Below are 13099 nucleotides of genomic sequence, written 5' to 3'. Positions count from 1 at the left end.
AAATCAATATCTGGGGAGAACTCACAGAGGGCGTTTGAGGAGAGATGGCTAAGTGTCAGGCTACAGTCTCCAGCCCTGCATTTAAAGGCAGTGAAGGAGATTGTGAAAAGGCTATTTGATGATGCTTTTTTCAGCAGCTGGCAATAATAAAATAAAATTGATCCAGAACTTTGAACAAAACCCTTTGTCCCTTGCCACAGAATAGTCTGTCTCATCTTTCAGGTGACCGACAAGAGTTGTTGCAATGCTGACTGGAGGTCCAGCCAGGCTGGGTCATCTGGCCGGCACAGGGAAACTCCCCGTCACTAGCCCTGCTGAGTCAGGATCATCAGGCCAGCCTCATATACCTCTCAGAACATCACTCCCTGAGAGAAAGAAGGGACAATGATGGAGCTTCCGAGTGGTCCCTCTCCTTGTCACTTTCTCTGGGGCATACCCCATCTCTGGAGGTTTACAGATGGATGGCTGTACCACAGAGGCTTTATCAAAGCATCTGAGCCTTTAGGAATCTGCTTCCCTCCTACCCACCTATCTCTTGCCTTCTTGCAAATTCCAGCTTCATCTCTCATGGGCTGTGACCTAGAGTGAATCATGTGACCTCTCTGTACCTCAGTTTTCTAATTTGTAAGGCCTTATGAATCCTAACCTCTATGCTCCAGGTTGTTGTGAGGATTAAGTGGAGACAACTCACAAAAAGCAGAGTCTGGTGCCTGGCAGGATACTGAGTGACCCTCCCGCAAGTGTGTCCTGTGCTTTTCCTCCCCCTAGCCCTCGCCCCGGCTGTTCCCTCCCCTATACTATTCCCTCCTCCAGAGCACTTTGTCCACTGCCCTCCTCTTTGCCCATTGCCTTGGATCTCAGCCAAACTTGGAATCTCAGAGTGGGAGCAACCAGAAGGCAGGGACCCCTAACAATGCCTAGCACTGGAACACAGAGGATCCCAGGAAACCCTTGCTGGATGTGGCCTGTAGGTGGCAAGCCTCCAGGGCTCACTTTCTCCTCTCCTTTGGTGGGAACAGCAAATATGCCCTGAGGAAGGGGGAGGTAACAGTGCAGGAGACTGACCTGCAGAGGAGGGGAGACACCTGCGCTCGCTGGTATATACATTCACCAATGCTGCAGACGCTCTCCAGCTCCTTGGCCACCCCAGGCCAGGCCATTGTCTCCCTTCTGGTGACAGAGGGTAGATAGAGGCATCCTGGGACTCTCTTCCTTGGCTGGTGGGTGCATGGGATGGCAAAGCCACTGCAGAAATAGTTCATCCATTTCTTATAAGGTTTAAACATCCACTTAACCTATCAGCCAGCAATTCTGTTGACATAAGAACAAACCTGTAGAGAATTTTTATAATAATTTATTTGAGCCAAACAGAGGCTATGCTTAGAAGCAAGATCTCAACAGACTTAGAAAAACGCTTCTGAAAAATGAGAGTTTGCAGCTTCTTTTATGCATTTGGAGTTAAGGAGGGACACATAAGGAAGATTACCTGAAGATGGGAGAAAGCAAGGTTGAGGATTGGATTACAGGATTGTTCCCTTGAGCGTGTTCAAGCTTTAGAAGGAGAGATCTGAAAGGAGGCTAGCAAAGGTGCGTTAACCTAGATGCATGGAAACAATAGCTAGGGCTTGCTTAAGGCAAAGATGAGCCTTTTACTAAAGAAGTTATATGCCTGGGGCGTGACCACCATGATCTGCTCAGTTAGGAATTTATGATCAGATCGCCCTGTGCGGTTTCTTTCCCTGAAACCCCTTTCTCATCCACAATTCTATGCCTAGTGTTAAAAAGAAATGCCAAAGGCCCCACTGGCATCACTTATGCTAAAAGCCCATGATACCAAACCTAGATTTAATACATAACCCAATTGCAGTTAGGACCTTCTCCAGAAATGTAATCAACCAGTCTGGAATTTTCTGGTCAATACTGATGAGGTAATCTGTCACGAAGGCCCTCCTACATTTTCCCAAAAGGAGGCAATCTGCATGATAAAACCCTCCTTGTTTGTTCTCTTCCCACAGAAAGAAGATGTCCCAGCCCCCAAATTATCCTTTCTTTTCTCTTGCTAATAACTTCTTTGCCACACTCTTCTTTTCTGTAAAAACCTTCCATTTTGTACAATCCCTCAGAGCCTCTTTTATTTACTAGATTGGGTGACTCCTGATTCATGAATTGCTTAATAAAGCCAATTAGATCTTCAAATTTAACTCAGCTGAATTTTGGTTTCTGTACAAAACTTGTACAAAAATGTGAACGGCAGCACTCTTCCTAGTAGCCAAAAAACAGAAACATCCCTGGTAGTGTACAAGAGAATGGGAAAACAGACAAACAAATGCACAAAACTCTGTGGGGAGCTCCAAAACCCCAGCAGGTGAGAGAAGCCCACAGACCACAAGGCTGTGTGGTTCTTTGGATAGGGATTTCTGTCAGGCGAAGTGAATCTATGGTCTTGGAAATCAGAGGAGTGATTTCCTCTGGGGGCGGGAAAGAAGTTGGCCTGAAGGACCCTAAAACACCCTTCTGAGGGTTGGAAAGATGAAGGCCACACAGGTGTATACATATGCAAACATCCATGGAGCTGTACACTTTAGATTTGGGTATATCACTCAATGCGATGAATACCTCAGTAAAAAACCAAAAACTTCAAACCCATTTAATTCTCCTTCCTGCTTTGAGTCCCACCACCAAAAAAAACCTCCCACCACGAGGGCACTAAGCTCACACTCCTCAAGGCCTCTGAGACCTGCCCCCCCCATTTCTGTCACTCACCCCACCCCCCAAGTTGCATTGGTCTCCTGGCTTTCCCTCAACCCCAAGCTCCTTCTGCCTGTGGGGACTTTGCTCTAGCTGTTCCCCTGCCGGAAACACTTCACCTTCAGTCCTTCCCACCGTTTAGGCCTCAGCCAATGCCTCCTCCCCAAAGACCTTCCCGGACCCCTGAGTCTCAGAAAGCTACCTGCTCCTCCCCTAGCAACGTGTCTCGGCCTGTTTTTTTTTTCATCCTAACTTGGAAAATCTTGTCAATGTACCTCGATCACTTATATATTGACCTGTTTATATCTGTTTCCACATCTAGGCTGCCTGCTTCACATGGGCAGGGCTGAGCCAGCCAGGTCCTGAGCTGTATCCCCAGGGCCTAGTGAAGCTCCAGACTTATGGTAGGTGCCCAACAAATGTCTGCTGAATGAATGAATGGTGCTGTAGTTGCCTGCAGTTGCCACCCACACGTGGGAGCACCCCTCCTACACACACACACACACACACACACACACAGCAAAACTAACCATCGGTGTAGCTGGGGGTAAAGGGGCCAGTCTTGAAGACTGCGTTCAACCCCATCCACAGGAGTCCCCTCTCCGCCCCCTCATCCTAAAGAGACCAAGATCCAAATCCTGAGGGATTTGTAACGGCTCATGGCTCAGGGATTCATAACAGCTGTAGCCCTAAGGGCCTCTCAAAGTGTGGCTCCCAGGCCAGCAGGAGCAGCACCTGGGAGTTTGGAGTTTGTTTGTGAGAAATACCTAGTCCCAGGCCCAGCCCAGACCTCCTGACCGGGAATTCTGGGCTGGGGCCCCGTGATAATGTTTCACAAGCCCTCTAATGGGACTTCTGATGTGCGCAGTAAGGGGGAAGGGGACACTGTTCTTTTTTCTTTCTTTTTTCTTTTCTCCCACCCCACTGGTTTGTTCCCCAGTCCCCAGGTTTTTTGTGTTTTTTTTAAAGCCATTTTTGTACCTTGGCCCATGCTGGTATTATGAGCCGAGCTTTGTGCTCTACCTGGCTGAGGCAGTTGAGGCAGTCGGTCGCCAATTGTTGGTCGGCTGCTCACAGCAACTCACGGCAGCTCTCGTTGGCTGCCGGCCACTCACGATGGCTGCCAGCCACTCACACCAGCTGCCGGTGCCACTGGCCACTCACGGTAGCACACATCAGCACACAGCAGCTCACACTGAGCTCTGGCTGTTCATGGCAGCTCAGCTCCAGGAAGAGCCGTTGTTCACAATCTTAGCTGTAGAGGGCGCAGCTCACTGGCCTATGTGGGATTTGAACCGGTGACCTTGGCGTTAGGAGCATGGCTCTCCAACCACCTTAGCCACCGGCCGTCCCAGCACTAGTTCTTAACCCCAGCTGCCCATTGCAATCACCCAGGAAGCTTAAAAACTCTTGTTGTCTGGGTCCCACCTTCAGAAATCCTAATTTAATTGGGCATGAAGCCTTTTACTATTTTTTTCAAAGTAATTTTTTTAAAGGAAGGCACTGCTCACAGTGGCCCATGTGGGGATCGAATGGGCAACGTTGGTGTTATCAGCACCACGCTCTAACCAACTGAGGTAACCGGCCACCCCTGCGCATGAGGCCTTTTAGAAGAGGAAGTTCTCCAGGCAATTTGCATGTCTCATCAGAGCTGAGCATCCTTGACCTAGAGGGTGCTGGGGCCTCTGGGAGCATCACCAGCTCTCAGACATACCCAGGCAGGCCTAATTCCTCTGCATTCCTGCCTGGGCCTCTCACTGGCTGCCTTCTTATATTTGGTTATTTTTCCCTCCCTCCCCAAACACAACAATTCAAAATATTCCCAGCTCCCAGACAATAAACAAAGCCAGGGAGGCAAACTCCCTGACTGTTTTGTTCCCACTTATGGCCTGATCCAAGGCTGGCCTGATTGGGCCCTCGGGACTGGTCATCTGAGCCAGGCGGGCTGGGCCCTGGCTCTCACGCAGGCCACCCCAGCTCCACTCCTGGAATCCCAGAATCCCTGAGCTCTAGGTGACCCCAGGTGCCCTCTGAGGCCACTTCCCCAGAGAAATGGAGGCTCAGAAAGGTTGAGTGATTTATCCCAGGACACATAGTAGTGCCGAGAAGACCCTTCTCATCTGTGGTTTCCAGCCATAGGGCAAATGGGTAGCCTCTGTGGGTCAGAGAGACATGCGTTCGGTTCCAGGCTCTGACCCTTACCAGTTGTGACCTTAGGTAGGGACCAATCCCAAAATGGCCCTCAGTTTGTCCATCTATAAAATGAGGTTGGCACTAGAGCCCCTTACAGGGTTATTGTGAAGGCCAGGGCCTGCATAAGGTGAGTGCTCATAATTATTACTGTCATTCTGATTATTTTTGTCATCTTGGAAAAACAGGATGAGCAAGCGGGAAGACTGGAGGACAGTGGGAAAGGGGGATATAGGAGGTTATCGATCTGGGTCTCAGAGGATGGAAAGGGAAAAGATAGGTCCAGATTAACAAGGGTGATCCTAGATAGGCACTGGGGGAGGAAAGAAGCCAGTGGGGAAGCTGAGGCACCAACGCTGAAGGTGGCTTGCCACATGGAACCCGATGCTGGTCTCCAGGGGTATTATCAGCACTTGTGCCTGGATACTATTTGCAGGTCTTAAGCCTGATATTCTCCACTTGTGTTTTGAAAGGCTTGGGCCTAGCACATTCCTTTATTTGATAAGTGTATTGTCCTCTGTGGGTCAGAGGTCAAGAGAACGTGATGACACCAGGCCCGCCATTCCTCACACTGGCTGGGCCTGCCCCAAAACAACAAATGGAGGCCCACATGCTTCTGTCTCAGTATCGGAAAGTTATACATCAAGCTACTACGCAACTAAATAAAACCTAGCTTGTTCTTCCACCATGGCAAGTGCATTTTCATGGTGAGCTAAAGGCCAGGTTTGAATGACAAACCGTCCATCTCCTTGCGTTCTATATTGCAAGTGATGGCAGGGGAGAGCGGGCCCTCTCTTGGCCCTGGCTAGTGGCCTGCCCCTCACTCCTCTCCTGCCACGCCCTTGCCCTTGAGCAGCTTTGCAAACACACATATACAATAACCCAGCCTTCCATCCCAGCTCAGACCTACTCCACAACCCCTCAAATAGCCCTGCTTGTCCCCCCTTGGGTCTGGGATGCACACCAGTGGACCTTTCCATCCTCAGGTGGGTGGATGGGGGAAGAGGCCAACTCTGGGCTCTGGGGTGCATGCTGGCTCTGGGTGGGCACTTGTCTTTGGCCTTGGAGAATCCTGGTCCTGTGGGAGGGTGGTCCCAGGGGGTTCTCTAAGGCACAGGCCCCTCTGTCTGGAATAGTGACAGTATCTCCTGTACACAGTTGATGGGAAGATTAAATGAGTTAATGCAGGAAATGGCTTAGTACAGGGCCTGGTGTATAGAAAGGCACAGTTCACGTGGTTGCTTGTGTGTTGAGAAGCCCAGTGGCAAGCCCGACATGCCACCGGAAAGACAGGGGCTCGCGGTCTGGTAGGAGGAGGGTAGTGATATTTACTGAACTTCTACCATGTGCCAGGCAAACCACATTTACAGGCACGATCTTGTTGACCCCTCTCAATAACTTGGGAGGAAGGGACACATTTCATGGACAAGGACACAGGTTCAGAGATGATGAGCAGCCTACCCAAGGCCACACAGTGGAACGGGGATGGGAATCCAAGCAGATCAGACTATAAGTTATGATCCTGCTTCTTCCTATGGGCCAGAACAGGCAATGGATGTGAAGAGAAGAGAGAGAAGCCGTGGGAGAAGGAAGAAGATGGTCGCAGGGTCTGAACGAGGGTGAAGAAGATGCCCCATGACCTCTGTAGTTTTAACATGTGACCATATGTGATAGGATGTGGGACAGCTTGCCTGCAGGGACCCTGGGTTTTAATCTGGATGGTCCACTGGAGAAAAGAAGAAAAAAGTCTTGGGATCGATCATCACTTGGATTAAAACCCTCAATACGAGTCAAATTTTGCCCAGGTCCAGTTGCCTTGAAGTGTAGTAATAATCCCGCCCAGCCTTCACTTGGCTGTAATTGCTACAGTATTAGGACATGCAGGCTGTCTGTTTACTCGGCCTTCAGAGTTTACTACCCCTGGTCTGCATACATGTGCTCAGCCCATGGCCGCCCAGGCATGACCCAAGGCCGTTGGACTGACCAAGAGGTCTCTGATGTGTGATTTCCTGGAAAGCACATAGAGTTCAGCTCAACTCCAGACCTGGCCACCCATGCTGTAAAACCTTGGGCAAATCACTGAACCTTTCTGGCCCTCAATTTCTTCAAACATAAGGGGAGGGTGGGTGTGTGGTCACCCCTGAAACCCTAATCATTGGAGACTTCTCAGATGAGACATTTTCAGGTAATAAGGGAGTTTTCTCTTTTCAATTCTTTTTATCTGTCTGATAAGAAGTCTCAGCTAGGTGCTTGTGTGTCTTCAACACCCTTTGTCACTTGATCACTCCCTTTTTCAACAAGGGCATCTCCAAGTCAGAGCCGTTTGGCAATTGCATCTGGCTAGATTGGCTGGTCTTCATTGTCTTTATTTTTATTTTATTTATTTATTTTAAGATTTTATTGGGGAAGGGGAACAGGACTTTATTGGGGAACAGTGGGTACTTCCAGGGCTTTTTTCCAAGTCAAGTTGTCCTTTCAATCTTAGTTGTGGAGGGCGTAGCTCAGCTCCAGGTCCAGTTGCCGTTGCTAGTTGCAGGGGGCGCAGCCCACCATCCCTTGCGGGAGTCGAACCGGCGACCTTGTAGTTGAGAGGACACGCTCCAACCAACTGAGCCATCCGGGAGCTCAGCGGCAGCTCAGCTCAAGGTGCCATGTTCAATCTTAGTTGCAGGGGGCGGAGCCCGCCATCCCTTGCGGGACTTGAGGAGCTGAACTGGCAACCTTGTGGTTGAGAGCCCACTGGCCCATGTGGGAATCATACCGGCAGCCTTCGGAGTTAGGAGCACGGAGCTCCAACTGCCTGAGCCACCGGGCTGGCCCTGTATTTTTAAGGTGCCTCTTATATATGCAAAGTATTGTGGTCGTCCATTTATAGCAGGATGGGAGATTTACTTTATAGCAAGACATGTGCAAGTTGTTTAAAAGTAAGTCCATTTGAAGGGGAAAAAATTAAATGAGTAATGATATAGGAGGTGGATGAGTTTCTTAGGGCAGTGGTAACAAAGCACTACAAACTGAGGGGGTTAAACGAGGTCGCCGGTTCAATTCCCACATAGGCCACTGAGCTGCACCCTCTACAGCTAAGATCGTGAACAACAGCTCTCCCTGGAGCTGGGCTGCGGTGAGCCGCTGCGAGCTGCTGCAGGCTGCTGTGTGCCACCGTGGGCTACTGTGTGTCACCATGAGTGGCCGGTGGCCAGCGTGAGCGGACAGCAGCCAGCATGAGTGGCCGGCAACCCTCATGAGCTGCCGTGGGCTGCTGTGTGCTGCTAGAGCGGCGGACCGACAACTGGCAACTGACTGCCTCAGCCAGGGTTGGGTTGGGGGAGCGCAAGGCTCATAATAGGAACATGGGCCAGGAGCTGTGTCCTACACGACTAGAGGAACAACAGCTTGAACCGCAGGGGGGGGGGGAAGGGGAAGGGGAAAAGTGGGGAAGAAGAGGGAAAAGAAGAAATGTATTCTCTCATAGTTCTGGAAGCCAGAAGTCCAAGATCAAGGTGTCACAGGGCCACACTCCCCCTGGGGCTCTGGGGAGAATCCTTCCTCGCCCCTTCCGAGCTTCTCGTGGCTTCCATCCATCCATCCTTGGTGTTCCTTGGTTTGCAGCAGCATCACTCCAGGCTCTGCTTCTGTCACCACACGGCACTTTTCCTGTGTGTCTCTGACTTCACATGCCCAGTCTCCTCTGTGTCCAGGTTTCTCTCTTCTTATAAGGACACCCGTCATATTGGATCACGGCCACCCTATCTTAACTTGATTACAACTACACAGCTCCTATTTCCAAATAAAGTCACATTCATAGATGCCAGAGGTAAAGATTTCAACTTATTTTTTTGGGGGGTCACAGTTCAACTCATAACAGGTGAGTTGTGGGGAAACAAAAACATATACAGGGAGACCTAACAAAGGTTTGGGGAATGCTAACCAGGCCAAAAGAGCATGGGAAAAGGAGTTAGGGGCCTGGGGTCCTGTCCCAGCCCTGCACTCATGACCGGGGCACGTCAAGCAGTCCCATCACCCCCTCTCCTGGGGTTTTTAAACTGGGTTCCATGGAGTTTCAAGGAGACCTGGGGAGACTTGGGGGGAGGGCAGAGGAGCCAGGACTCCAGGCCCCCCAACATCACCACCACTTTGTTCCAACCATTCTAGGGACAGTGGGAAAATATTTTGTTTGACAAAACAACACCAAAATCATTTACAAAATAAAACCATTGGGTTAAAGGATCTGTGTGACTCCTCCCAGCCCAACACACTCTGATTTTAATTTATCCCTCTCCCCTGGCTAGGAAGAAAGGACCGGGTGCTGCTCACTTTTCTCTGGGGAGAAAGTGTGTATGTGTACAGATTTCACCCTAAGGACGGTCCCCAGTCTCAGAGCCCCCCCTGAACCCTGCTGAAAAGGAAGCTGGAGGAGGGAGCTCAGCCTTGCTGACTTTGGCTCACAGGCTCCAGCTACCCTGGGGACCTCTCAGTTCCCTTAAGTCTCTGAATGTGTTTCTGCCTCGAGGAGTTCGCACTGACTGTTCCCTCTGTGGGGCACATTCTTCCACCCCTGCTTCACCTGGCCCCTTCGCTCAGCTTGGTCCCGTTCTCAGGAAGTCTTCCTTGACCCTCCTAGTGGAACTTCCCACCCCATTTTATAATCTCTAGAACATGGCTCACCTCTGGCTCTGTATCAGACTCATCTTGGCCGCTTTTTAAAAATACCGATTCTCCGGGGTCACTTCCTGAGCTTCTGATTCCACTGGTCTGGTGGGAGCCCCATGAATCTGCAATTTAACCAGTTCCCTAGCTCATTGAAATATGCAGCCAAGGTTGAGCGTTACTGACTAATAATTATAATGATCCAAATAATTCGAAATGTCCATAGCCAACAATTTCTTGACAAATGAAAATTTAAAAATTAATTTGTTAGTAAAACTAGAGATCCTGGAAGCTATTTAGAAGCTTAATTTAGCCCATATACCATGAGTAATCATAGGCTTTACTGTAGAAATATCAATTTGTCCAGATCCTATGGGATGACACGTAACATACTGTATGTGCACCATGTTGCCTTTCTAATCCCAATCACATTTGGACTCAAGGGTTTGGACCCGAGACTATGGTTGATGATGGCTGCCATTTCTAGACAGGGTCACATCTATACGGCCCAGAAAGAAGTGCTTTGCATGCTTGGCTTCCCTGATCCTCTTCACCTTCCTATGAGGAAAGCACAATCTCCAATCCGATTTTACAGAGGAGGAAACTGAGACTCAGATGGTAGTAACTTGCCCAAGGTCTGACACTTAGGAAGCAGGAAGCATGGAGTTCTGCCCAGGCAGGCTTAGAAGCTCCGCATTTTTCAGCCTTGGCCCTAAGGACTACAATAGGGAAAACATTATTGAGGGCTTCTGTGTGCCCTGCTAGTTTGGGCAAGGACTGTGGCCAGCCATCAGATCCCTGTGCCTGGCACATGCTGGGTGCTCAGAGTCCCAGTGGGACCGACTGGCAAAGCGAGAGCCAGGCAGCTGGGTGGGGAGGTATCTGTGCTCATCTCCCTCAGAGGCCTGCACTTGGAACAAGGGCCTGCTGCTTTGGCCATCCTTCAAGACCGAGGGACAGATTCGGTGTCCTTAATTCTCCTTTTGAATCAAGCCCATGCTTGTCACTGACCTGCCTGGGACCGTGTGGTGCAGCTTCTTAGGTGAGGTCTGCCTTTCCAAGCTCAAAGGCATACAGGTCTGGGTCTGTAGGAGGGCCATCGGACCTGGAGTCTCCCTCGCTGCTTTGTCCCTACCAGCCTCCTCTGTAAAATGAAGAGTGTACATGAGGCAGATCAGGGAATGGCCATGATACTTTATACCCCTCCCCATGAAGATGTGGGATCTATTCCTACTGCCCTTGAGTCAGGGCTGGCCCTGTGACTTGCTTGGTCTAATTGAATGTAGCCGGAATGATGTTGTGCCATCTTCAAGCCTCGGCCTCAAGAAGTTTTGCAGCTTCTGCTTTTGCTATCTTGCAACCTTTCTCCTGCCACATGAAAAAGCCTGAAGTAGCCCAATGGGGGATGACAGACCATGTGGAGAGAGGCCCACAAGCTGACCACAGACTCATGAGGCAGCCCAGCCAGGCCAGTTGATGAACCACCCAGCTAAGCCAAGCCCAAATCTCCACGCCACAGAACTGTGAGCCAAATAAGTCATTATTGTTTTAAGCCACTTAAGTTGGGGAAGTTTGTTACACAGCTGACGTTAACTAATACCTCCCACTCCAATCCTCTCTGGGCTGGTGAGGAGTAAATTAGGTTACACTTTGGACAGTGCCTGGCACAGATAGGATTGCCACTAAATGCTGGTGTTCTGCTGCTTCTGTGCCAAAACACTTTTTAGTGATCAGAGGTAAAGAACGAAGGTGAGGTCTCTTATGGGTTTGGTGATTTTTACCATGAATTTTATTTCATCTGAGATCGGTTCCCTTCTTCATGTCTTAGTTATAGAGGGGCTCCGGTTGGTGGTTTGAAGTTAGGTGCCCTTCATGAAAGCCCTCCATGACTAGCATTTAAGTTCCCAGGGAATTCACAAGAACACACACACACACACACACACACACACACACAGAGTATGTTGAGATACAAGAGAACCCCCACTTTGAAGGAGTGGGGCTCATAAAAGGGCCTGAAGAGGAAAGTTGGAAGGTTGAAGGAAACCAGAAGAAGGTGTGTCATGGGAGCTGAGAGAAGAGTACGGGAATTATGCAGGAGTCGGGGTTAGTGGAGTCAAAAGAATCTCGATGAAAGGATTGAAAAGTGACAACTGAATGTGTCCACCTGGAGACCAACCATCGGTGCCCTTGGTGAGATGGGATTCCATAGAGTGCAGGGGATGGAACATTGAACACAATGGCCCAAGGAATAAGCTGGATGAGCAAGTAAAGGCATGGAGTAGACATATTATGTTCACAAATATTCTCTTATGTATATATTTTTTCAACTTCCATCTGGGAGTGCTTAGGGACTGGGGAATGCCGAAGTAAAAAGGACAACCTACATCTTTAAGAAATGTGAGGGCCGGCCTGGTGGCTCAGGTGGTTGGAGCATGGACTTGGATTCCCACATGGGCCAGTGAGCTGCGCCCTCTACAGCTAAGATTGTGAACAATGGCTCTCCCTGGAGCTGGGCTGCAGTGAGCAGCCAGAGATCGGCGTGAGCTGCCATGGGCTGCCGTGGGCTACCGTGTGTTGCCATTAGTGGCCGGCAGTCATCGTGAGCGGCTGGCAAGAGCTGCTGTGAGCAACCGACTGCCTCAGCCGGGGGGAGCGCAAGGCTCATAATACCAACATGGACCAAGGAGCTCTGTCCTACACAACTCGACAGAGGAATAACGGCTTGAACCAGCGTGTGTGTGTGTGTGGGGGGGGGGGGGGGGGCCGGGGAGGCGGAAGAAGGGGGGAAGTAAAAGTGAGATATCGATGCAGAGAACAAACTGATGGTTGCCAGATGGGAGGGGCAGGGTGAAAATGGTGAAAGGATTAAGAAGTACAAATTGGCAGCTGAAAAATAGTAACAGGATATAAAGTACAGCATAGGGAAAACAGTCAATAATATTGTAATAACTATGTATGGGTTCAGGTGGGGGTACTAGACTTAGTGAGGTGATTACCTCGTAAGTTATATGGTACCACTATGGTGTATACCTGAAACTAATACAATATTGAATGTCAACTGTAATTGAAAAAATGAAAAAAATAGAAAAAAAAGAAATGTGAGATCCATGAGGAAACACATGATGATGAATTAGAATAAATGAACAAATGAATGAGTGACGTCCCCTTAGGTAGAATGCCTCCAAGGGCTAGCCCTCCCCCAACACAGCACCCACACCCAGCACACAGGCTCTGGGGTAGGACAGCCCTAGCTCTCATAGTTCAAGCTGTGTGACCTTGGGCAAGTGACCTCACCTCTCTGCATTTTGCTGTTTCAACCTGTACCGTAGAGCTGTGATAGCTGCCAACACTTCAGGCTTTCTGGTGAGAAGGAGCAGAGAGACCCAGAGGGAGGAGAGCTCATTGGACAGTGGTGTGGGTGTGAGAGGCTCCCCTTGCCTGGCAAACCCCCCAGGGAGCTGTGAGTTTGATCTGTTTTGTTTTCATAAAACACACCTGACCAGGTGGATGCCTG

The sequence above is a fragment of the Rhinolophus sinicus genome, chromosome 5 (assembly GCF_057876585.1).
Source record: "Rhinolophus sinicus isolate RSI-liver-muscle chromosome 5, RSI-T2T, whole genome shotgun sequence".
NCBI lineage: Eukaryota > Metazoa > Chordata > Mammalia > Chiroptera > Rhinolophidae > Rhinolophus > Rhinolophus sinicus.
Note: the sequence above shows the minus strand (reverse complement) of the source record.